This window comes from Rhinoraja longicauda, chromosome 11 (assembly GCF_053455715.1).
Source record: "Rhinoraja longicauda isolate Sanriku21f chromosome 11, sRhiLon1.1, whole genome shotgun sequence".
Lineage (NCBI taxonomy): Eukaryota > Metazoa > Chordata > Chondrichthyes > Rajiformes > Arhynchobatidae > Rhinoraja > Rhinoraja longicauda.
In genome coordinates this window covers 6,441,737-6,467,361 of record NC_135963.1, presented here as the reverse complement: position 1 = coordinate 6,467,361, position 25,625 = coordinate 6,441,737, and the positions used below count along the sequence as shown (strand labels likewise).

At 46.0% G+C, this 25,625-nt stretch overlaps 1 pseudogene; it reads right to left on the bottom strand.

The window, feature by feature from the left end:
- On the bottom strand, positions 1-23,915 carry LOC144598200 (calcium-activated chloride channel regulator 1-like; annotated as a pseudogene).
- Between the last annotated feature and the right edge of the window lie 1,710 nt (positions 23,916-25,625).

Genomic DNA, 25,625 nt, shown 5'->3' with positions numbered 1-25,625 from the left:
TTATCTGGGTGAGACTCTCTTACGACCTCTGGTAGCCACAATACACACGGTTATGGCAATGATCAGAGTTACGATGACAACAAGGCAACAAACTATGAGAACGATTTCTGTAACGTCAACAGGTTGGGAGGGCGAGTGAGGGTGCACAGATATGGTTTGACGAGGTGAATGAGTTGTTGTCGGTGGTCTGGCAGGCTGCGAGTGGTCTGAATTTGAGGAAGGATATTCTTGCTATTGAGGGCGTGCAGCGTAGGTTCACTAGGTTGATTCCCGGAATGGCGGGACTGTCGTATGTTGAAAGGCTGGAGCAATTAGGCTTGTATACACTGGAATTTAGAAGGATGAGAGGGGATCTTATTGAAACATATGAGATAATTAGGGGATTGGACACATTAGAGGCAGGAAACATGTTCCCAATGTTGGGGGAGTCCAGAACAAGGGGCCACAGTTTAAGAATAAGGGGTAGGCCATTTAGAACGGAGATGAGGAAGAACTTTTTCAGTCAGAGAGTGGTGAAGGTGTGGAATTCTCTGCCTCAGAAGGCAGTGGAGGCCAGTTCGTTGGATGCTTTCAAGAGAGAGCTGGATAGAGCTCTTAAGGATAGCGGAGTGAGGGGGTATGGGGAGAAGGCAGGAACGGGGTACTGATTGAGAGTGATCAGCCATGATCGCATTGAATGGCGGTGCTGGCTCGAAGGGCTGAATGGCCTACTCCTGCACCTATTGTCTATTGTTTATTGTCTATTGAGTGGTCTGGCAGGCTGCGAGTGGTCTGGCTAGTATATGTCGGTATACTAGCTCCAGGGCTAGGTGGAAGTGGAGGTGCCATTACCAAGGCAACCTGTGCTATATTCGACAACGCTGAAGTATGATTTGCCTTATCAAATGCAATGGCACCAAAGTAGATTACAGTCCCATTTTTCAATTGAATATTCTCAGAGATTAAAAACGATTCCTTGGAGTTTGCAGGCTGAGGATTCAACCCAGTGGTGTTAATCTTGTGAGCAGATTGAAAATAATTTTTCAGCTGTGTGAAGTTTTGGCTCATCCTTATTTCATAGTGCGAAGCTAAACGAAGAAGAAGCGGAAGAGAAAAAAAAACGTGAAAGCAAGTTAATTCACAAAAGAAACACCACTCAAACTTTGTTATTGTAACATGCTAATAAAATATTCTCTCCGTTTTTGTTAGGGAAGAACAGGAATAAGACCATAAGGTCATAGGTAATAGGACTTGAATTAGGCTTTTCGGCCCATTCAATCATGGCTGATCAATCTCTCCCTCCCAACATTCCCCTGCCTTCTCCCTATAACCCCTGACACCTGTACTAATCAAGAATCTATCTATCTCTGCCTTAAAAGTATACATTGGCATGGCCTCCACAGCTTTCTGTGGCGACGAATTCTACAGATTCACCACCCTCTGCCCAAAGAAATACTTCCTCATCTCCTTCCTTAAGGAATGTCCTTTAATTCTAAGGCTATAACCCCTAGTCCTAGACTCTCCCACTAGTGGAAACATTCTCTTCACATCCAAGGTGCAGTATATCCCCACACTACAGAGGTACATGAGATAATAAACTAAACTCAAATGTGGAATTGGCACTGAACTGTATTGAAAAAAAAAGAGTTCCAATGCACATAGGCCCATCTGACAATAAATACCATTGAACGATTGAAGAATTTATACATCAAAATATAATTTTTAATTACCATTTCCTTGATCAAGATCGTCTCCTGGCGCTGTCCAGTTCAGTTGTATGTTATCGTGGACTATCGTTGCTTTAAGTTCCATGATTGTACTCGGGGGAACCTATCAGGAGGAACTCCTGGAGGTACCTGACTTACGAAACACGTGCCACCTGATTTAACTCTCTGAAAACTACCCAGTTTCACCTGAGTGTTGTCATCAATGGATGGCGGCCTAGATGGGTTTTGTTGAATTTGTCCTGAACGAAAAAGAAAAGGACACGTTTCAGAAAAAGGATCAAGATATCTAAAATCTATTGTGAAATGACACTGCAGATTGAAAGATGAAGGAGCTAGTTATCGACGATTCGGAAGCAAGGTGGAGTACATGTAGGGTTGCCAACTTCCTCACTCCCAAATAAGGGACAAAGGGTGACGTCACAACCCCACGCCACACGTGACCTCACCCAGCCAATGGCCTGTTGCTCCCGCTTCAACCATGGCGGCCCCCCCGGGCCGGGAGGTGGGTTGCTACGCAACCTCCGTTCGGCAGCGCTCGGGCCTACACTGTCCGGGACTTCAGTGGCCCCCGGGCTACAGTGTCCGGGTCTACAGTGTCCAGGCATACAGTATCTGGACCTACAGTGTACGGGCCTACTGTGTCAGGGCCTATAGCGCCGTCTGGGCCTAAACCAATTTAGCCCAAAATATGGGATGTCCTGACTAATACGACAGTTGGCAACCCTAAGTACATGCCCCAGTCGGCATCAATGATGCCGAAGTGGAAATGGTTGAGATCTTCAATGATCTGTCGTTGACCAACCACACTGATGTGACAGTCAAGATGCCTCTACTTCCTGAGGAGACTGAGGAAATTTGGCGTGTCTCCAATGACTCTTACAAACGTCTACTGATGCACCATAGAAAGTATATTGTCGGGGTTGCATCACAGCTTGGTTTAGAAACAGCTCTGTCAAAGACCATGGAAAATTGCAGAGAGTTGTAGATGTCACCCAATCCATCACACAAACCTGATATCCCACCATTGACGCCATCTAGACCTTGGAAAAGCAGCCAACACAATCAAAGACTTGTCCAACCCCGGGTTATTCCTGCTTCTCCCTGTTCCTATCTGGTAGAAGCTATAGAGCTTGACAGCATGCACGACCAGACTCAGGAACAGCTTATTTCCCGCTTATTATCAGGCTTCTGAATAGTCTTTACATAAGTTAGGGTACAGTCTGTTTCACCTCTACCCCGTTGTGGACATTGGACTTTGTCTGTGGAACTGATGCACTACAATGCCGAGAACTGTATTATGCATTCCATATCTTCCCCTTTGCTCTATGGACTATACTTGATTGTATTTATAGCGTGCAATGAAAAAGCTTTTCACTGTACCTTGGTACAGGTGAAATATTGTTGATATTTCATGAAGAGATATTAAGTGCGGTGATCTAACGTCTCAATGGAAAGGAGAACAGTGAGAGGAGGAACCCACAAACATGGAGTTAAGACATTTTACATCAGAGGCAGGGCAGAAAAAGATGGATGCATGAAAGACCAGTGCCAGAGGAGTTGAGATTTCAGGAGAGACACTTGCCTGGTTTATAGAGGTAGAGTTTTGGGGAGGAAGGGGTGGGGGGGGGGGGAAGGAGAGGAGGGGGGGGGGGGGTGGTAGCTAAGGGTTAACAAGGATTTCATCACAAGTGTATTTTTTTTTTTGTGATGATTTTCCGAGACTGTTATCATGCAGTGAGGACACTGGGCAATGGACAAGTAGACAGCAAGGTACTGGATATAGAATAAAGGAACTGCAGATGCTGCTTTACATAAAATGACACAAAGTGCTGGAGTAACTCAGCAGGTCAGGCAGCATCACTGGAGAACATGGATAGGTGACGTTTCAGGTCAGGACCTTCTATGGATTGACTGTCGGGTAGAGGATGAAAGCTGGAAGAGAGAAGGAGCAGGACAAATCACGGCAGGTCGTAGGGAGGGGTTGATAGGGGTTCAGAGAAACATAGAAACGTAGAAAATAGGTGCAGGAGTAGGCCATTCACCCGTCAAACCAGCACCACCATTCAATATGATCAAGGCTGATCATTCAAAATCAGTACCCCGTTCTGGCTTTTCCCCATATCCCTTGATTCCGTCAGGCCTAAGAGCTAAACCTATCTCTCTCTTGAAAACATCCAGTGAATTGGCCTCCACTGCCTTCTGTGGCAGAGAATTCCACAGATTCACAACTCTCTGGTTTATCCTAATCTCAGTCGCTACCCCTTATTCTTAAACTGTGACCCCTGGTTCTGGACTCCCCAACATAGGGAACATATTTCCTGCATCTCCCCTGTCCAATCCTCTAGGAATGTTATATGTTTCTATAAGATCCCCTCTCATTCTTCTATATTCCAGCGAATACAAGCCCTGTCGACCCATTCTTCCATCATATGTCAGTCCCGCCCTCCCGGGAATTAACCTGGTGAACCTACGCTGCACTCCGTCATTAGCAATAATGTCCTTTCTCAAATTACGAGACGCAAATTGCACACAATACTCCAGGTGCGGTCTCACTAGGGCCCTGTACAACTGCAGTAGGACCTCCTTGCTCCTAAACTCAACTCCTCTCGAAATGAAGGCCAACATGCCATTAGCTTTCTTCACTGCCTGCTATATCTGCATGCTTACTTTCAGTGACTGATGTACAAGCACACCCAGGTCTCGTTGCACCTCCCCCTATCCTAATCTGACACCATTCACATAATAATCTGCCTTCTTGTTCTTGCCACCAAAGTGAATAACCTCACATTTATCCACATTACACTGCATCTGCCATGCTTCTGCCCACTCACTCAACCTATCCAAGTCAACCTGCAGCCTCATAGCATCCTCCTCGCAGCTCACACTGCCACCCAGTTTTGTGCCATCAGCAAACTTAGAGATGGTACATTTAATTCCCTCTTCTAAATCGTTAATATATATTGTGAACAACTGGGGTCCCAGCACCGAGCCTTGCGGCACCCCACTAGTCACTGACTGGACAAAGGCCAGAGATGAAAAAAACAGAATGTGTGAGACATAAGGGTTGAAGTGTTGTGAGTTGTGAAGTCAGAGGAAGGAATGCAGGTAGAAGTGGGATACAGGATGAGATGAGTTTCAGGGAAAATGAAGGATGGAAGATTGTCCTTGAGACCATAGCATTTAGAGTCATAGAGTCTTACAGTGTGGAAACAGGCCCCTCGGCCCAACCTGCCCTCACTGACCACCAACATGTCCCAGCTACACTAGTCCCACCTGCCTGCGATTGGCCCTTATCCCTTTAAACCGGTCTTTTCCAGGTATCTGTCTAAATGTTTCTTAAAACGTTGCGATAGTACCTGCCTCAACTACCTCCTCTGGCAACTTGTTGCGTACACTCACCACCCTTTGTGTGAAAATGTTACACCTCAGGTTCCCATCAAATCCTCCCCCCCCCCCCCCCCCCCCCCTCACCTTAAACCCATGTCCTCTGGTTCTCAAAGTTTGTCATGTTTGGGGATAGAAAGGTGAGAATTTCAATGGCACTTGGGTTAAAGGTGGTGATAGACACAGCCAATGTTATACTGTCAACATCAATGTGTAACATTTATCCATCAATACATTACCATTCTGCACATATCCAGGGATGTACAGAGCACGACCTTGCCTCCTGGCTGATAATCTTGTTACTCCATCTTTTCCTTGAATATTTATTTTGAAGCTGTACCGTCCATTTCCACCAAAATTAATGAAGTATTTTGAATAAATGCCATCGTTTTCAACAGCATCAGGGTCTAATGAGAAGAAGGCAAGTAAAGGTATTTATTACAAATAAATTTATTGCAAATAAAGGCGTGCATAGGAAATTATGAAATCTTTTTTTTAAATTGGAACATCCTTTAACACATTGCTATAGCACTCAGACCTCTGATTATCTGTCCATTATCACATTGTTGCAATCAAATGGGACTATACTGTAGAGCACTCTCCACAAATGCTGCTTCCCAAAGAATTTTCATTTCATAAGTGATAGGAGCAGAATTAGGCCATTCGGCCCATCAAGTCTACTCCGCCATTCAACCACGGCTGATATATTTTTCAACCCCATTCTCCTGCCTTCTCCCCATAACCCCTGACTCAAGACAGTCAAGCGTCTCCAATATGTTAAATCGCCTTGGCTGGGAGTCGCTGGAGTCGAGACCCACCAAAGCCCGCTTATGTACAGTCTACAAATAGACTCATGGCATCATCCCCAGTAACATATCTCAGTTCATTCAATCCAATACCCAGACATTTACAAGACAGTCCTCAGGTCACTTCATTTATACTAGAATTAGAGCAAACAAAAATAGCTGCCTATAGTCACTATATCCATGGACTATCCCAGTGGAACATCCTTCCCGACACCACCAGGTGTGCACCAACCTTGTCACTCTTCATGTCACAACTCGACAACTTGGACAAGGATCATCTCACCAAACTTGCCCACGTAAAATTCTAAATGACCTTTTTGCAACCGGTACCCATGCGAGCGAAACCTGCACGAGACAGCCCAGCTGTTGGCGGTTGTGCAGTAGAAAGTAGAAACAGAGACACCCGTACGAATCAAGAATCTATCAATCTCTGCCTTAAAAATATCCATTGACTTGGCCACCACAGCCTTCTGTGGCAATGAATTGCACAAATTCACCACCCTTTGACAAAATAAATCTCCTTTCTAAAGGTACGTCCTTTTATTCTGAGGCTGCGGCCTCTGGTCCTAGACTCTCCCACCAGTGGAAACATCCTCTCCACATCCACTCTATCCAGGCCTCTAGTCAGGGGGCAATTGAAATACCACAAGCTCAAGGCTTCCATTAATTAACTTTACAAGGACCAAGCCAAATTGGATAAGACGGAGCAAAGAAAACATACAATTCCTTGACCATTAGTCCATCAACATTTGAGATGTTATTGAAAGCCTGCATTAGGTGTCCATATCTTGGGTGCATGCATAAGCCTGTAAATGGCAGAAGAAGCAAAACACCTCACAAACTACTCCCCCACATTCCCCGTCATGCATCACCTGCCCCATCTGTGCAAGAGTCTGTGGTTCCTACACCGGCCTTATCAGTCATCTCTGAGGCCTCAAAACCAGAGAGGAAGGAAGGAAGTCATCCTTAATCCTGACGGAAGCTGAAGCTCTTTTGTGGGAACATGCCGCACGCAAAATGGTTGCCTCATTTCCTGTATTGAACCCCGTCTACACTTCAATTATACCTCAACGTCTCTACCCTATTCCTTTTCACCAGAGGTGCTGAGTTACTCCAGTTTTTTGTGTGTAGGAAAATACTGGTACAAATCGAAGGTATCACAAAATGCTGGAGTTGTAGCGACCATAGAGAATGGTCCAGGTCGTCGAACCCTCGGATTGGCCAGCGAGGTCACGTGTGAACGCGACCATGGGGATTGGTCCAGGGAGCGACATCGCTGATTGGCCAGCGATGTCATGTGCGCGTTTGGCGCCCGAAATAGCAGTTCGGCGAAGTCTTCGAAGAAGACAGTAAGTTTTTGATGGTTGTCCTTTACCTTGTTGTTTAACTCTGTATTCGAATATTGCGGCTGCAATAAACTTCTTCTACAACCAACAAGTTTCCGGACTCGCCATATTGGTGACCCCGACGTGATCTGGACGATCACCGACTATGCAGGGACCCGACGCCTCGTCGGCGATGGCCGCGCCGGGCACACCGGAGTCAAGCACGGTAAGCGTTCACCTTCCGTGGTTTTGGACGCACGCACCGCAATCTTGGTTTATACACACCGAAGCTCAATTTCATATAAAGAAGATATCGGACGACTCCACGAGGTATTACTACCTCGTCAGCGCTCTATCATCGGAGACGACCACGCGCGTGATGCGGTTCATCGTTAATCCACCTGCGGAAAGCAAGTACGAGGCCCTGAAGAAAGTATTACTGCGAATCTTCGGGTTTAATAAGCATGGTGGTGCGGCAAGACTTCTGCACCTACCGGATCTTGGAGACCGACTGCCTTCCGTCCTCATGTCCGAAATGATGATGCTAGCCGGTGAGCATACGGATTGCCCTATGTTCGAACAGGCATTCCGCGAGAAGCTTCCTGAGGATGTCCGACTGCTGCTCACGGATTGTTCTTTTAAGGACCCCGAAGCATATGCAGCGAAAGCGGACGCGCTCATAGCGGCTAAAAACAAGGCAAAGGACCAGGCAAGCGGTTCGATCAACAAGGTCTCGACATCAGTGACCACGCCACAGCGACGGCAAGATGGCGCCACGTCTCCCGCCAATTCTCCGAAAGCCCGCCAAAAAGATCCGCACAAGCGCGGCTGGTGCTATTATCACCTACGATGGGGTAGCGAATCCCGCAACTGCCGCTCACCTTGTACCTTCGCGGGAAATGCCTCGGCCGATCGTACATAGGGGCAGTTACGATTGGCCAGAACCGGCGCCTCTATGTCCATGATCGATTCACGGACACAGAATTTTTGGTGGACACGGGAGCCATCGTCAGTATAGTGCCGCCGACCGACCTCGAAACCAGATCGGGTAAGACAGGTCCCACCCTCATCGCGGTTAATGGCAGCCCAATTCGCACTTTCGGTATACGGAAGATGTCCCTTGTGTTAGGCCTCCGCACGTACGAATGGCCATTCATCATAGCCGACGTCAAACAAGCGATCTTGGGAGCAGATTTTCTCTGGGCTTTTTCACTGGTCCCTGATGTCCGCGGTAACGACCTCCGACCCTCCGCCGAAGATGAGCACGTTGCTCCGACAATCGCCTCCTCGCCCAGCCCTACTGTCCTGGCCGTCGTCGCGGCCCCCGACTCATATGCTGAGATTCTGGCGGAGTTTCCAGAGCTGCTCATTCAACGTTTCGACACGTCTTCGGCCAAGCACGGCGTGGTCCATCACATCCGCACCGAAGGCCCTCCTGTTTTCGCTCGGGCCAGGAGGCTACCGCCAGACAAACTGGTGGTGGCACGGGCGGAGTTCAGGAAGATGGAGGAAATGGGAATTGTTCGTCAGTCTGACAGCCCGTGGGCCTCGCCGTTACATATGGTCTCCAAGGCATCTGGGGGGTGGAGACCATGTGGCGATTATCGGCGTCTCAATGCTGTAACCACGGCTGATCGCTACCCCATACCGCACCTACAGGACTTTTCATCTGGGCTGGAAGGAGCGGTGGTGTTCTCCAAAATCGATTTGGTGCGAGGATACCACCAGATCCCGGTGCGACCGGAGGACATACAGAAAACTGCAACGATTACTCCGTTCGGGTTGTTTGAATGGTTGCGTATGCCTTTCGGTTTAAAGAACGCGGCACAGGCTTTCCAACGACTGGTGGACCGCGTGGGCCGGGGTTTACCCTTTTTGTTTATTTATTTAGACGACATCCTGGTTGCCAGCACCTCAGTACAGGAACACCAGGCCCACTTGCGGACCGTTTTCCAGCGGCTCCAAGACCACGGGCTCATAATCCAACCCTCCAAATGTCAATTCGGCCTTCCTGCTCTTGATTTTCTAGGGCACAGAATTACCCCTGCCGGCGCCTCCCCTTTGCCCGAAAAGGTGGAGGCTATCCGGGCATTTCCTAGGCCCACCACAGTAAAAGGGCTACAGGAGTTCGTAGGCATGGTTAATTTCTACCATAGGTTCGTTCCGGCAGCTGCGCGAGTCATGCGCCCGCTTTTCCAATGCCTTGCAGGGAATCCGGTAGAGTTGATATGGTCCCCGACCGCAGAGTCGGCTTTTACAGCAGCTAAGGCAGCCTTGGCAGACGCCACCATGTTGGTCCACCCGAGCCCCTCCGCCCCCACGGCCCTCAGGTAGACGCACAGAGTCTCGTTCCCAGAGTAGGGGAATCGAGGACCAGAGGACATAGGTTTAAGTTGAAGGGGAAAGGAATTAATAGGAATCTGAGGAGTAATTCTTTCACACAAAAGGGTGGTGGGTGTATGGAACAAGGTGCCAGAAGAGGTAGTTGAGGTTGGGACTATCCCAACGTTTAAGAAACAGTTAGACAGGTGCATAGATAGGACAGGTTTGGAGGGATATGGACCAAACGCGGGCAGGTGGGACTAGTGTAGCTGGGACATGTTGGGCCGAAGGGCCTGTTTTCGCACTGTATGACTCTATGACACTGTAACATACCTCTGCAGTGCCAGGAATAGCAAGTCTTCCTGTAAGCAAACTGATGTGTATGTCAAAGTTTGAATCATCGTAAATCTTTCCCCTTAGGATCATGAACTAAGATGGATGGTGTAACGCTCTCCCACGTCATGACAAAGAAGGTGTCATTCCCAATGGTTTTATCAATGACGACTGTACCGGTTAACCAACTATTACCGCTGATGCGCTTTCCAGATCTTTCAAGCTGTAACCAAAGAGAAGAAATATTTTTAATCCGGTGAGGCAGTTATTTCCAGCAAACATGTTTTGGAATGTGGCTCAATGAATCAAACCTGGATTGACTGCTGGATAATGTCACCATTGCCTGATACTGATCCAGTGAAAGCATCGATTAGTCCATTTTCATCCACGTTATCTGTGGCCATATATTGTACGCCATCTGATAATTGAAGAATATAAAATTGAAGAGTTAACATAGAGGTCATGAACAATTTCATTGATCCATTTCGGTACACTCTTCACTCTTGAAAGGGAAAATGTTTGCGCAAGATTTCATTCACATTATTCAATCATAAAGCTGATGAGGAAAATGAACTGAATGTAACGTAGATGCCCACAAGACATTGCCGAGTATTGTGGGCGAAGCCCAGAACATCACCCAAACCAATCTCCCTTCATTGACTCCATTTACATCTCATGCTACCTCGATAAGGCCAGCAGCATAATCAAGGACGAGTCACACCCCGGCCACTCCCTCTTCTCCCCTCTCCCATTAGGCAAAAGGTATAGAAGTGTGAAAACGCACACCTCCAGATTCAGGGACAGTTTCTCCCCAGCTGTTATCAGGCAACTGAACCATCCAACCACAACCAGAGAGCAGTCCCCAACTACTGTCTACCTCATCAGAGACCCTCGGACTATGTTTGATTAATTTACTGGCTTTATCTTGCACTAAATGTTATTCACGTTATTCCCTTTATCATGCATCTGTACACTGTGGATGGCTCGATTGTAATCATGTATTGTCTTTCCGCTGATTGGCACGGACTCGGTGGGCCAAAGGGGCTGTTTCTGCACTGTATCTCCAAACTAAACCAAACTAAACTAAACTTTGAAACCTATTTCTTGCCTGTCATAACTGATAGTTGTCCCAGTTCTTTGGCTGCACGTGGTCCCAATGCGATGGTGTGGACAATAGCTCCACTTTGTCTCACTTCTTCGAAGCACTGGCTTATAGAAGGGTCCTCCCCAGCGGCCAGCAAAACTATTTCATCGCCGTTTGTAGCTCCGTCATCTCCGCGAAGGACCTGGAAAACAATCATCATTTCGTCAACGCTGGAAAACGATTGGAACGATTACAATGGAAAGTGCAATTAAAAGTCCTCTGGGACTTACCTGGAAAGCTGCCCGAACCCCACTACAGATATTTGTTCCTCCACCTGCGGTTGTAGGCAGGTAGTTTATCAGTTGCTTCCGAACCGCTTCACTGTCAACTATTATCAGCTGCGTTCTAATAATTGCCGTGCTATCAAAAGTGACGATGCCAACTTGGGATCCTGTCTCAATGATCTGCAGCAGGAATATCGATGCTGCTTGTCTGAGCTTTTCAATGCGATTTTGCTGTTTTCAGAAAGAAAGCAAGTCAGATTCAAAATTCAGACTTCTGCAGAAGCAGCTAACTCCGTGCTTCAACAATATGTTTCGTTTAGTTTTTAGTTTAGTTTAGAGATACAGCGCGGAAACAGGCCCTTTGGCCCATCGAGTCATCGCCAACCAGCGGTCCCCGCACATTGACACTATCCTACACACACTGGGGACACTTTTACATTTATACCAAGCCAATTAACCTACAAACCTGTACCTCTCTGGACTGTGGGAAGAAACCAAAGATCTCGGAGAAAACCCACGCGGTCACGGGAGAACGTACAAACTCCGTACAGACAGCACCCGCAGTCAGGATCGAACCCGGGTCTCTGGCGCTGCAAGGCAGCAACTCTACAGCTGCGCCACTGTGCCACCGCTGTGGATGTGGTGAGGATGTCTCCACTAGTGGGAGAGTCTAGGACCAGAGGTCACAGCCTCAGAATTAAAGGACATTTCTTTAGAAAGGAGATGAGGAGGAATTTCTTTAGTCAGAGGGTGGTGAATCGGTGGAATTCATTGCCACAGACGGCTGTGGAGGCCAAGTCAATGGATATTTTTAAGGCAGAGATTGACAGATTCCTGAGACGTACGGTTGTCAGGGGATGTGGGGAGAAGGCAGGAGAATGGGATTGAGAGTGATAGATAGATCAGCCATGATTGAATGTTGGAGTAGACTTGATGGGCTGAATGGCCTACTTCTGCTGCTGGAACTTGTGAACTTATGAAGGGGTAAACTCATAGATATCTTCAACTTAAACCAACACTACTATCCCGTACTGGGGACATACCGCGCCCATACTTTCAGAGTCATCGAGAACTAAGCACAACACTCGGTCCTTGACGTGCAGTAGAGTTATTGTCGGCACCAGGGATGCAACGTTAGCCGGGGGGTTATTCTTGAAATCTTCCGACTTGCTGATCACGTCCCAAGTGCTCCTGTAATTGCACATTCTGTTCTGCATGTTGGGCGCTTCAGCATTGTGAGTGTTGTTATCACAGAATTCGACCACCTGAAAAATGAATGCAAGACTCGGTGTGAGAAGTGTCGCAGAATCTATCCAGCGAGGGAACATGCACTTTCCTGGCATTTGCGGATTTGTTATATACGTTCCACTTTCTAAACATGTAGAAAGGAACTGCGGATGCTGGTTTACATCGCTGGTTTACAAGGCTTGGTCGCGGGCCTTTCATCGCCCGGTTCGGCCGCGGGACGTTTCAGCGCCCGGTGCGGGGACTGTGCGGTTCGGTCGGGGACGAGCTGTCTGTCCGTGGGCGTGGGGAAGAGAGTGGAAGTTTTGTTGCCTCCATCACAGTGAGGGGGTGTTTGGAGTCACTGTGATGGACGTTTGTGTTGGGGTTATGTGTCTTGTGTTCTTTTTTTTTCTATGACTGCTATGTAGTTTCGTTCGGTACTTCGGTACCGAACGACAAATAAAGCTCTGTTATACTGTTATACTGTTATAGATAGACACCAAGTGCTGGAGTAACTCAGCCGGTCAGGCAGCATCTCTGGAGAAAAAGGATGGGTGACGTTTTGGGTCGGGACCCTTCTTCAGACTCTGAAGAAGGGTCGGCTCCAGACCTGGAACATCACCTATCCTTTTTCTCCAGAGATGCTGCCTTACCCGCTGAGTTACTGTAGCACTTTGTGTCTATATCCTACTTCTAAATATCAGCTCAATGGGTGGAACCATTTTCCCTGAGCCAGCAGCTTTTAAGTACAAGGCTTGCTTGATGCTTTAGTTCTCCCTGTCTCTGTGACACTCGCTAGCTTTGCGAAGCCTTTGCAAGCCTTTCTACCAGGGTGTAATCTGGGGATTTGAACCAGTGACTCCATTCCCGAGGTAAGAAAATGCTGCACTGTCAAGTATTATACACGTTTATTGATATTTGATGCACAGAGGGATCTTGTAGTCCAGCTCCATATCTCCCTGTAAGTGATCACACAAGCAGATAAGAGTGGTAAAGAAGGCATATTGTATGCTTGCCTTCATCAGTCGGGACATTGAACAGAGTCAGGAACTCATGTTACAACTTTATAGGACTTTGGTCATGCTGCATTTGGAGTATTGTGTATAATTCTGGTCGCCCCATTACAGGAAGAATGGGGAAGCTTTGGAGAGGATGCAGATGGGGTTGACCAGAATGGTGCCTGGATTAGAGGGTATTAACTATAAGGAAAGATTGGACAAACCTGGGTTGTTTTCTGTGGAGGTTGGGGGGAGACCCGATACATGTGTATAAAATTATAAGCGGCTTAGATAGCGTTGCCTGGACCGTACTGCCAGGGGTAGTGGTGGAGGCAGATACAATAGTGGCATTTAAGAGGTTTTTAGATCGGCACGTGGATATTCAGGGAATGGAGGGATATGGATCACGTGCAGGCAAATGAGATAGATTTCATTTGGGATTATGTCAGCATAGATCTGGACCAAAGAACTTGTTCCTGTGTTATTTGTACCCTTCTATGTTGTACGTATTTACACCAACAGATACTTCAATGTTATGCGAAGAATGAAATCAATTAGCTTTTAACATGGTTAAAGAAAGACATGCAAATGATATCAAAAAGATTCCCAGCTTCCTCTGTGTACACTGTTGTGCTACTGCAATATCTACAAGGATTTGTGAAAATGTAAATATCGTGTAAGGTAAATCATACTGTTCTATTAGATAGAGTGAAACCTGCCATTGGCTGTTAATAGGATACCTAAAATGAACAAGGATTATGGTTTTGAAACAGTTTATAAATGTTTCTTTGCTTTTATATAGGATGCTAAAGGAAAGATGTTGACAAGCTGGAAAGGGTGTAGAGAAGATTTACGAGGATGTTGCCAGGGCTAGAGGGTGTGAGCTATAGGGAGAGGTTGAGTAGTCTGGGACTCTATTCCCTGGAGCACAGGAGGATGAGGTGATATTATAGAGGTGTATAAAATCATGAGAGGAATAGATCGGGTAGACGCACAGAGACTCTTGCCCAGAGTAGGTGAACGAAACACCAGAGGACATAGGTTTAAGGTGAAGGGGAAAAGATTTAATAGGAATCTGAGGGGTAACCTTTTCACAGAAAAGAAGGTGAGTGTATGGAACAAGCTTCCAGTGGAAGTAGTTGAGGCTGGGACTATCCCAACGTTTAAGAAACAGGTACATGAATAGGACTGGTTTGGAGGGATATGGACCAAACGCGGGCAGGTGAGACTAGTCTAGCTGGGACATGTTGGCCGGTGTGGGCAAGTTGGGCTAAAGGGCCTGTTTCCACACTGTATCACTCTACGACTTGACTCTATTACAGAAATTGTTAAAGTAAAATATTTAGTTGTTTCATTTAGAGAGATACAGCGCGGAAACCGGCCCATCGGCCCACGAAGTCCGTGCCGACTAGCGATTCCCGCACACACTAACACTATACTACACACTACGGACAATTTACAATTTTTACCAAAGCCAATTAATTGACTAGAAACCAGTTAGAACATGGAGAAAACCCACGCAGGTCACGGGAAGAATGTACAAACTCCATACAGACAGCACCCATAGTCAGGATCGAACCCGGGTCTCTGGCGTTGTAAGGCATCAACTCTACCTCTGCGCCACCGTGCCTCCCTTGTGCTACCGTGACGCCCCAGACCTGGCTGTTCAACTTACATCTTTCAATCCTTGGAGATACATTATTGAAGCCGCTGTCGTTTGCGTTTTGTCCGGAAAAAACATACAATCTCTGCTTGGGAGCCCTGTGTTGCTATCAATGCTGCAGGGTTCACAGGAGCCTCTATTGCATATAGCAGACTCGCCCTTTATCTCTTTTGAACACCTAAAAGTGAAGACAAGCCCCAACATTTTTATTATTATTTGCCTGCAGAGCACTTTCTGCAACATTCAAAATAAACCAACGCAAGACTTATTCAAGTTGAATGTTGGCCTTCGTAACAAGAGGAGTTGAGTATAGGAGCAAAGAGGTACTTCTGCAATTGTACAGGGCCCTAGTGAGACCGCACCTGTAGTACTGTGTGCAGTTTTGGTCTCCAAATTTGAGGAAGGATATTCTTGCTATTGAGGGCATGCAGCGTAGGTTTACTAGGTTAATTCCCGGAATGGCGGGACTGTCGTATGTTGAAAGACTGGAGCGACTAGGCTTGTATACACTGGAATTTAGAAGGATGAGAGGAGATCTTATCGAAACGTATAAGATTATTAAGGGGTTGGACACGTTAGAGGCAGGAAACATGTTCCCAATGTTGGGGGAGTCTAGAACAAGAGGACACAGTTTAGAATAAGGGGTAGGCCATTTAGAACTGAGATGAGGAAAAACGTTTTCAGTCAGAGAGTTGTGAATCTGTGGAATTCTCTGCCTCAGAAGGCAGAGGAGGCCAATTCTCTGAATGCATTCGAGAGAGAGCTAGATAGAGCTCTTAAGGATAGCGGAGTCAGGGGGTATGGGGTGAAGGCAGGAACGGGGTAGTGATTGAGAATGATCAGCCATGATCACATTGAATGGCGGTGCTGGCTCGAAGGGCCGAATGGCCTCCTCCTGCACCTATTGTCTATTGTCTATCCCCCCCATGTTGAAGGTAGGTTCTCTTTAAAACGTTGGAACTTCTTGTCTCTCCCACCGCAAACCCACCCTAACCCCACCTTTTACTTCGGTTCAGTTTATTGTCACATGTACCGAGATACAGTGAAAAGTATTTTTGTTTTGTGTTATCCAGTCAGCGAAAAGACTATTCATGATTACAATCAAGCTGTCCGCAGTCTACAGATACAGGATAAAGGGAATAACGTTTCATACAAAATAAAGTCCAGTAAAGTCCGATTAAAGATAGTGCAGGGGCTCCAATGAGGTAGATAGTAGTTCAGCACTGCTCTCTGGTTGTGGTAGGATGGTTCAATTGCCTGATAACAGCTGGGAAGAAACTGTCCCTAAATCTGGATGTGTGCGTTTTCACACTTCTGTACCTCTTGCCCTATTGGAGAGGGGATTTCGCTGCAGAGATACACAGCCACACTGGAATCCCCACCAAAATCAATAACTAAATACTCAAGCAACATAACACTAGGTTCGGGTGTAAGTGCGCTAACTACATCTGTAGAAATAAAGAAAATAGGTGCAGGGGTAGGCTATTCGGCCCTTTGAGCCAGCACCGCCATTCAACATGACCACGGCTGATCATCCAAAATCAGTACCCCGTTCCTGCTTTCTCCACATATCCCTTGATTCCTTTAGCCCTTAGAGCTAAATCTAACTCTCTCCAAGCCTGGAAACGAGAAGAAACAAATCTTATTTATTGTCCACCTACTAACCGTGTGATTTAGATTGAAAGGCAACTCACCCCGTGGCATGGAAATCCTGGTCAGAGAAATAAAATGGCGCCAAATCGTTGTATTCATCAAACACGCCCCACTGAAGATGAGCCCACTCATGGACAAATACCCGATCTGTTGAAACCAAATAGGGTTGACTCAACCAAATATAAAACACAAGGAGAGTCTAAGACCAGAGGACACAGCCTCAGAATTAAAGGACGTTCCTTTAGGAAGGAGATGAGGAGGAATTTCTTTCGCCAGAGGGTGGTGAATCTGTGGAATTCATTGCGACAGAAGGCTGTGGAGGCCAAGTCATTGGGTATTGGGTAGAATCACACGTGTCAGGGGCTATGGGGAGCAGGCAGGAGAATGGGGTTAAGAGGGAAAGCTAGATCAGCCAGGATTGAATGGTGGAGTAGACTTGATGGGCCAAATGGTCTAATTCTGCTCCTATCACTTATGAACTTATGAAAACCATTGCTTGTGTAGGAGCCATTTACGCTTAAATTAGTTACTGTTATTGTATTATGGCTATGTTTAATATTTCTAGTTTCTGTCTTTGCCATTGACGGAACTGCCATCTTAATGAGCTTCATTGGAACGTTAGATAGACACAATATGTTGGAGTAACTCAGCGGGACAGGCAGCATTTCTGGAGAGATGGAATGGGTGACGTCTCGGGTCGAGACCCTTCTTCGGACTGAGTCAGGTGAGAGGGAAGCTGGAGATATGGAAGGGTACACAGAGAATGTACGGTGTGAAAACGACAGATCAAAGTTGACAATGATCAAGGAAATGTAGAGTGGTTCTTTGTTGGCCGAGGGGAGGGTGACAATGAGGCAAACAAACAGTAAAATTAATCGTGAGGACAGTGAAACAGGTCTGGGAACTAGGGTGGGGGAGGAACGTTATTCAATTATACAATGTGATATTAGAACAAACGACCAAACGTTTGACCAAAGGCACAGACTTTAGACTTTGGAGACACAAGCCGGAAACGGGCCCTTCGGCCCACCAAGTCCACGCTGACCAGCAGTCACCCTATACACTAGCACTATCGTACAAACTAGGGACAATTTGCTATTTTTACCAAAGCCAGTGAACCTACAAACCTGTACGTCGTTGGAGTGTGGGAGGAAAGCGGAGCACTCAGGGAAAAGCCACATACAAGCGTGGGAGAACGTACAAGCTCCGTACAGACAGCACTCGTCAAGGGCTAACCCGGGTCTCTGGCACTATAAGGCAGCAACTTGACCACTGTGAAACCCCCTTCCAGCTTTGTAAGGAGCATGTTAAAGAGCAGAAGAGAGGGGAAGAGGCACACCTTGCACAGATTCAGCCGGTCAGCTGGCTTTTCATTAAGGTGCAACATCATTCTCTTTATTGACCTCATTGGTGACCCTCGGACTATCTTTGATCAGACTTTACTGGCTTTATTTTACACCAACCATTATTCCCTTACCATGTATCTGTCAACTGTGAATGGCTCGATTGCAATCATGTATTGGCTTTCTGCTTACTGGTTAGCACACAACAAAAAGCTTTTCACTGTACGTGACAATAAACTAAACCGAAACTGAACTGAAGCATCAGGGCTTGAGTGCACTGTGCAAGCATTGCATCAAAATGCAACTTTACCAAGTGATGCTAACATATTGGTTAAACATTGTTTGACATAGAGTCAGAGAGTGATACAGCGCGGAAACAGGCCCTTCGGCCCAACCTGCCCATACTGTCCAACATGTCCCAGCTACACTAGTTCCAACTGCCCATGCTTGGCCCACATTCCTCCAAACCTGTCCTATCCATGTACCTGTCTAACTGTTTCTTAAACGTTGGGATAGTCCCTGCCTCAACCACCTCCTCTGGCAGATTGTTCCTTACCCCCACCACCCTTTGTGTGTAAAAGTTACCCCTCAGATTCCCCTCAGAGCGGTGCTGGCTCAACTGGCCAAATGGCCTCCTCCTGCACCTATTTTCTATGTTCGTATTAAATCTTTCCCCCTGCACCTTAAACCTATGTCCTCTGGTCCTCGATTCACCTACACTGAGTAAGCGACTGTGCATCTACCCAATCTATTCCTCTCATGATTTTATACATCCCTATGAGATAACCCCTCTTCCTCCTGCCCTCCAAGGAATAAAGAACTAGGCAACTCAACCTCTCCCTGTAGCTCAGAACCTCTAGTCCTGGCAACATCCTTGGGAATTTCTCTGTACCCTTCCCAGCTTGCCGACATTCTGTACCCTTGACAACATGATGGCACATCGTTACAGGTAAGGTAACTATAATCGACTTTTACCTTAATCGTGATCATCTTGCACACAATGCCACTCTACACAATATATAGACCATTAAAAAACCTAAGATCATAAGGCACAGGAGCAGAATTAGGCCATTCAACCCATCGTTTGCTCCACCATTAGATCTTGGCTTATCTATTTGTCCCTCCCAATCCCATTCTCCGTTCAGTTTAGTTTATTGTCATGTGTACCGAGGTACAGTGAAAAGCTTTTTTGTTGCGTGCTAACCAGTCAACAGAAAGACAATACATGATTCGAAACAATCCATTTACAGTGTACAGATAAGGTAATAACGTTTTATGCAAGGAAAAGCCAGCAAAGTCCAGCTATGGGTAGTCCGAGGGACATCAAAGAGGTAGATGGTAGTTAAAGTATGAAATGTTGCTGCAGGAATACAGATTTAAGAGCGTAGAGCAATTATAAAATGAGTTTGTAGATCTGCTTCTGTGGCTAGCACTCAAATAGTCGCCTGGGTTGGGCGCCATCTTGCCTGCCTCCCCATAACACTTTGAGAATTGGACATTCTTGACACCAGCCCAACTGGACTTGCACCCATTTGTCCCCTATCCCATCCTTTCCACCTACATTCCGTCCACAATTCGAAACTCTTCAATCCTTTCGTCTCACACTTTCTGCCTTTTCATCTCTGGCTTTGTCCAACATCTGGCTATCAACACCCCACCCCCTCACCTGTATCAACCCATTACCTGCCAGGCCTTGACCTGCCCAACCTCTCTTCTAGTTTTCTTTCCCCACGCCCCCTCCCCGATCAGTCTGAGGAAGGGTCCGTCCCAAAACATCACCTAACCACGTTCTCTAGAGATTCTATCTTACCCAGCTGAGTTACTCCACCACTTTGTGGCACTTTTTTCCTCGTACAATAGTTTTGCCAGTATAACATTGGCGCAGCAGTAGAGTTGCTGCCTTACAGCGCCAGAGACCCGGACTATGGGTGCTGTCTGTTTGGAGCTTGACATGGTGTAGTCTGTATGGACATTATCCCCAGGACCAGCGTGGGTTTTCTCCAGGAGCTCCGGGTTTCCTCCCACACTCCAAAGACACACAGGTTTGTAGGTTAATTGGCTTTGGTAAAATTGGTAAATTGTCCCATTGTCACTATTGCAGCAGGATAGTGTTAGTGTGTGGGGATCGCTGGTCGGCACGGACTTGGTGGGCCGAAGGGCCTATTTCCGCACTGTATATCTAAACTGAACAAAACAAGAAATTCTAACTAGTTGTCCATTTGAAAATGTTTTCTTGCAAAGTTGTTCACCTCGTGAGCCATAAATGTTGATCACACTGTCGTTCAGCAAGAAGTTTGGGGTGAAATGAATGTACCGGCCCCGTTCACCACACCTGCCATACTGGAGAGTGTATGGGTCATCACCAAATTTCATATGTGAATCAGCAATGATCACGTCAGCCTAGGATGATAAAGGTAAAGGGGAGTTAAAAACAAAAACAACACTGCAAAACATAAGTAGTTAAAGCACAGGTAGAGAGTGGCACGGTGGCGCAGCGGTAGAGTTGCTGCCTTACGGTGCTTACAGCGGCAGGGACCAGGGTTCCATTCCGACTGCGGGTGCTTGTCTTACGGAGTTTGTACGTTTTCCCCGTGACCGTGTGGGTTTTCTCCGAGATCTTCGTTTTCCTCCCACACTCCGAAGACGTACAGGTTTGTGGGTTTATTGGCTTTCTATGAGTATAAATTGTCCCTCGTGTGTGTAGAATAGTGTTCTGTTTTAAAACTGTTCTAATTTGTTTCATTGGGTTGTTTAAATTAATACCGACTAGCTAATTAATTTATTGCATCGTATGGGAGGCGCATTCCCAATCTCGTTGTACCCCTGTACAATGACAATAAAGATATATTGTATTGTATGTTCGGGGATCGCTGGTTGGTGCAGACTCGGTGGGCTGAAGAGCCTGTTTCCGCGCTGTATCTCTAAACTAAACTAAACTAAAAATATCCAAAGGCAGCAGAGAAAGGATTAGTTTAGTTTAGTTTATTGTCACGTGTACCGAGGTGAAAAGCTTTTGTTGTGGAAAGTCAATATATGATCATAATTGAGCTATTCACAGTGTACAGATACATGATAAGGGAATAATGTTTAGTGCAAGATAACACGAGTAAAGTCCGATCAAAGTTAGTCCGAGGGCCATCAATGAGGTAGATAGTAGTTCAGTTGTCTGATAATAACTGGGAAGAAACTGTCCCTGAATCTGGAGGTGTGCGTTTTCATACTTTTATACCGATCAGAGAAGGGAGAAGAGGGAGTGACCAGGTTTGTGACTCGTCCTTGATTATGCAGCTGGCCTTGCACAGACATACAAAGGCAGCAGAAAAATAAGTTAAGAGAGTTCCTTTTCAAGGCATAAAATAATTTTTAAAATATATGTAGACAAAAGGCACTTCAATGTTGGTTACAATAAAGACACAGAGTGCTGGAGTAACTCAACGGGCCAGGCAGCTCCTCTGAAGAATATGGAGAGGCGATGTTTCGGGTCGGGACCCTTCTTCAGACCGATTGTCGTTATATTTGCTGGGCCAAATGTGGGCAAATGGAACTAGCTTAGATGGGGCATCTTGGTTGGCATGGATGAGTTGGGCCGAAGGGCCCTTTTTGGTGCTGTGTGACTCTAAATTTAAAAATAAATAAAAGGTATAAACCAGACCGGCAGCATATCTGATGTTTCTGAAATATGGGAATTGAATCATTTGGCTGAATGATTAATTCAGGGATCTAGATTTATTCCTTCCTCTGGTTTCACAATTTACACCTCCACTATCCTGATCTCCACATTTTGCACTTTTTTATCTTTTAACTCTGGCTTTTGTTCAACCATCTGCCAATAAAGAAAAATGTGATTTAACATAATCTTGTACAGGTATATAAACAGGAAAGGTTAAGAGGGAGATGGACACAAAATGCTGGAGTAGCTCAGCGGGTCAGCAAGCATCTCTGGAGTAAAGAAATAGGTGACGGTTCGGATCGAGACCCTTCATCAGACTGGTTAAGAGGGATATGGGCCAAACACGGGAGAATGGGGCATCTTGGTCTGCATGAACAAGTTGGACCGAAGGACCTGTTTCTCTGTTGTAAGGCTCCTGTTGAAAGACTGGAGCGACTAGGCTTGTATACACTGGAATTTAGAAGGATGCGAGGAGATCTTATCGAAACGTATAAGATTATAAAGGGGTTGGACACGTTAGAGGCAGGAAACATGTTCCCAATGTTGGGGGAGTCCAGAACAAGGGGCCACAGTTTAAGAATAAGGGGTAGGCCATTTAGAACTGAGATGAGGAAAAACTTTTTCAGTCAGAGAGTTGTGAATCTGTGGAATTCTCAGAGGGCAGTGAAGGCCAATTCTCTGAATGTATTCAAGAGAGAGCTAGATAGAGCTCTTAAAGATAGCGGAGTCAGGGGGTATGGGGAGAAGGCAGGAACGGGGTACTGATTGAGAATGATCACATTGAATGGCGGTGCTGGCTCGAAGGGCCGAATGGCCTCCTCCTGCACCTATTGTCTATTGTCTATTGTCTAAGACTCTGTGACTCCAGAGATTAACTAGTAAACAATTGTACCTGTGATAAAGCAAAATGCCTTCTTCAGACTTTGCAATTGAGATACTTATGCTTACGAATAAGTAACAGCGTGGATGAGGGAACATTCATGAAAATAACAAGTAGTGAAACCACCATTGATAATGGTTTAGATTTTACCTTCTCGTAGGATTGCGTGGTTGGTTTTTGATAGTGTGGTTTTGTTGTCCATGTGATGGGTAATAGAATTTTCACATCTCGAAAATAAGCTCGTTGTTTGGTGGCCGTGTACAGGAAGGTTGAGGCAGAAGTCACCATGTCCTGGAGTAACACACAATTTTTTTTAAAAACTTGGATAACAATGTAACTTTTTAAGGTAGCACAAAATGCTGGGGTAACTCAGCAGGTCAGGCAGCATCTAGGAGAGAGGGAATGAATGACGTTTCGGGTCGAGACCCTTCTTCAGTCTGAAGAAGGGTCTCGACCCGAAACGTCACCCTTTCCCTCTCTCCCAGATGCTGCCTGACCTGCTGAGTTACTCCAGCATTTTGTGATATCTTCGATTTGTACCAGCATCTGCAGTTATTTTCCTAGGTAACTTTTTAATATCAGCCATAATTTTAATTGAATAGAATCCTCTGCTCAAGAGATGGAATACCGGACTCCTTCAAGAAATAAAACATGGAAGGCTCTTTATTTTTTTTTCAAAACTTGCAACTTGCAACAATAATAGGGACAGAATGGTGACACAGCTGTAACGTTGCTGCCTCTCAACGCCAGGGCCCCGGGTTCGATTCTGACTAGATGAAGTCTGTACGTTTTCCCTGTGACTGCATGGGTTTTCACCGGGTGCTGCGGTTACCTCCCACATTGCAAAAAATTTGTGCGGGTTTACCGGTTAATTGTTTTCTACAAATTGCCCCCAGTGTGTAGGATGTGAAAGTGGGATAACAAAGACCTATTGTGAACGGGTAATCGATGGTCGTTGTGGACTCGGTGGGCTGAAGGGCCTGTTTCCACCCTTTATCTCTAAACTCTAGACTATACTCGAAACATTTATGCAAACAATAACAAAGCATTGAAAGGTCAATTAAGAAATTCCTACCTGGATTTTTAAAATGAGGTTTTCATCTTCTGGAAGCCCAGGGTTAATAGCTATGACAACATTATCATAACCATTATTCACTAGCTTCAAGAAAGAACATCTTACGACATCACCAAAGGTAAGCAACTCCAGAGACAGAAGAAATACTGAGAAGAATTTCATATTTGGAATCTGTACTCTTCTGCAAACAAATGATCAGGTTTCTGAAATGAACCTAATTTATACCGGACCATATCAACATATTTCAAGCCGGCTATAAATTTTATTACTGAACAAATACTAAGGAAATCACCTATTAAATAGTGATACGTCACTTATTTTTACAGGTGCCATCGAGATTTAGTGATGAAATTCGGTATGAGTTGCAGGGAGTAGGGCATTTAATTTAGTTTAGAGATACAGCATGGAAAGACGCCCTTCTGCCCACCGAATCCACGCCGACCGTTGATCACCTGTTCACACCAGTTATCCCACTGCACACTAGGGGCAATTTACAGAGGCCAATTAACTCACAAACCTGCTCCTCTTTGGGATATGGGAGGAAACAGGAGCACCACGAAGAAACCCACAGGGAAAACATGCAAACTCCACACAGACAGCACCCGAGGTCGGGATCGAACCTGGGTCTCTGGCGCTGTGCGGCAGCAGCTCTACTCCTGTGCCAACATCACCAGAAGATGTTTTGTATTGTGAACAAGCAGAAGATTTAACATGCAGAAATGACCGGTCAATAAAAAGATTGATCAAACATATTTAGCATCGATTCTTCCATAATATCGATTCATTTTTCTAGTCAGCACTGCAACCATTTAAAAAACCCATAGACATATCCCCTCAGAGTCATAAATTCATAGCCATGGGCAGGCACAGGGGGTCATAGAGTCACAGACTCATGCAGCATGGAAACAGGAGGTGTAGTTCGAGAGCAAGCAAGATTATGAGGGACCCCTACCACCCCAGCAACGGACTGTTCCAGCTGCTACGGTCAGGCAAACGCCTCCGCTGTCACGCTGTGAAAACAGAGAGGATGAGACGGAGTTTCTTCCCACAGGCCATCAGGACTGTTAACTATTATAACTCCAGGGACAAAATTTTGTCTTTTCTGTATTAACTTTAATTTATATGCTGTAACTGTAATTCTTTTTTTGCACAATCCGCAGGCGTTGCCACTATTCCATGCCGACCAAGATGCCCCATCTACATAGTCCCATTTGTGTGCGTTTGGCCCACATCCCTCTAAACCTTTCCTATCCATGTACCTGTCCAAGTGTCTTTTAGCTACCGCATGGAAACAGGCCTTTTGGCCCACTGCAACCATCAATCACTATTTTTTTTAACAACCAAGGCAGAGATAGATAGATTATTGATTAGTACGGGTATAAGGGGTTTTGAGAAGGCAGAAGAATGGGGTTAGGAGGGAGAGATCAGCCATGGTAGAATAGCGGAGTAGATGTGATGGGCCGAATGGCCTAATTCTGCTTCTATCACTTATGACCTTATAACTCCAATCCATTTTATTGTCCCCACATTCCCACCACCGAGAAATATCAAATTCTGCAGTCAGAAATAGGCTCAGCACAAAGGAAAGCAGTGTAGTGCACTTTTCTGGGAATTCTAACACCTGGGTTTCCAACGGGATTTTCATTTGAACGTGCACACCTTTTCCAGTGGAAGATCTCCCAATGACTACAATGCAGCAACATGAACAATTCCACTCTGGATAATGCAGGTAGCACAGTGGTAGAGTTGTGGCTTACAGTTGTGTCTTACAGCGTCAGAGACTCGGGCTCGATCCTGACTACGGGTGCTGTCTGTACGGAGTTTGCACGTTCTCCCCGTGACCTGCAGAGGTCTTCTTCAAGTGCTCCGGTT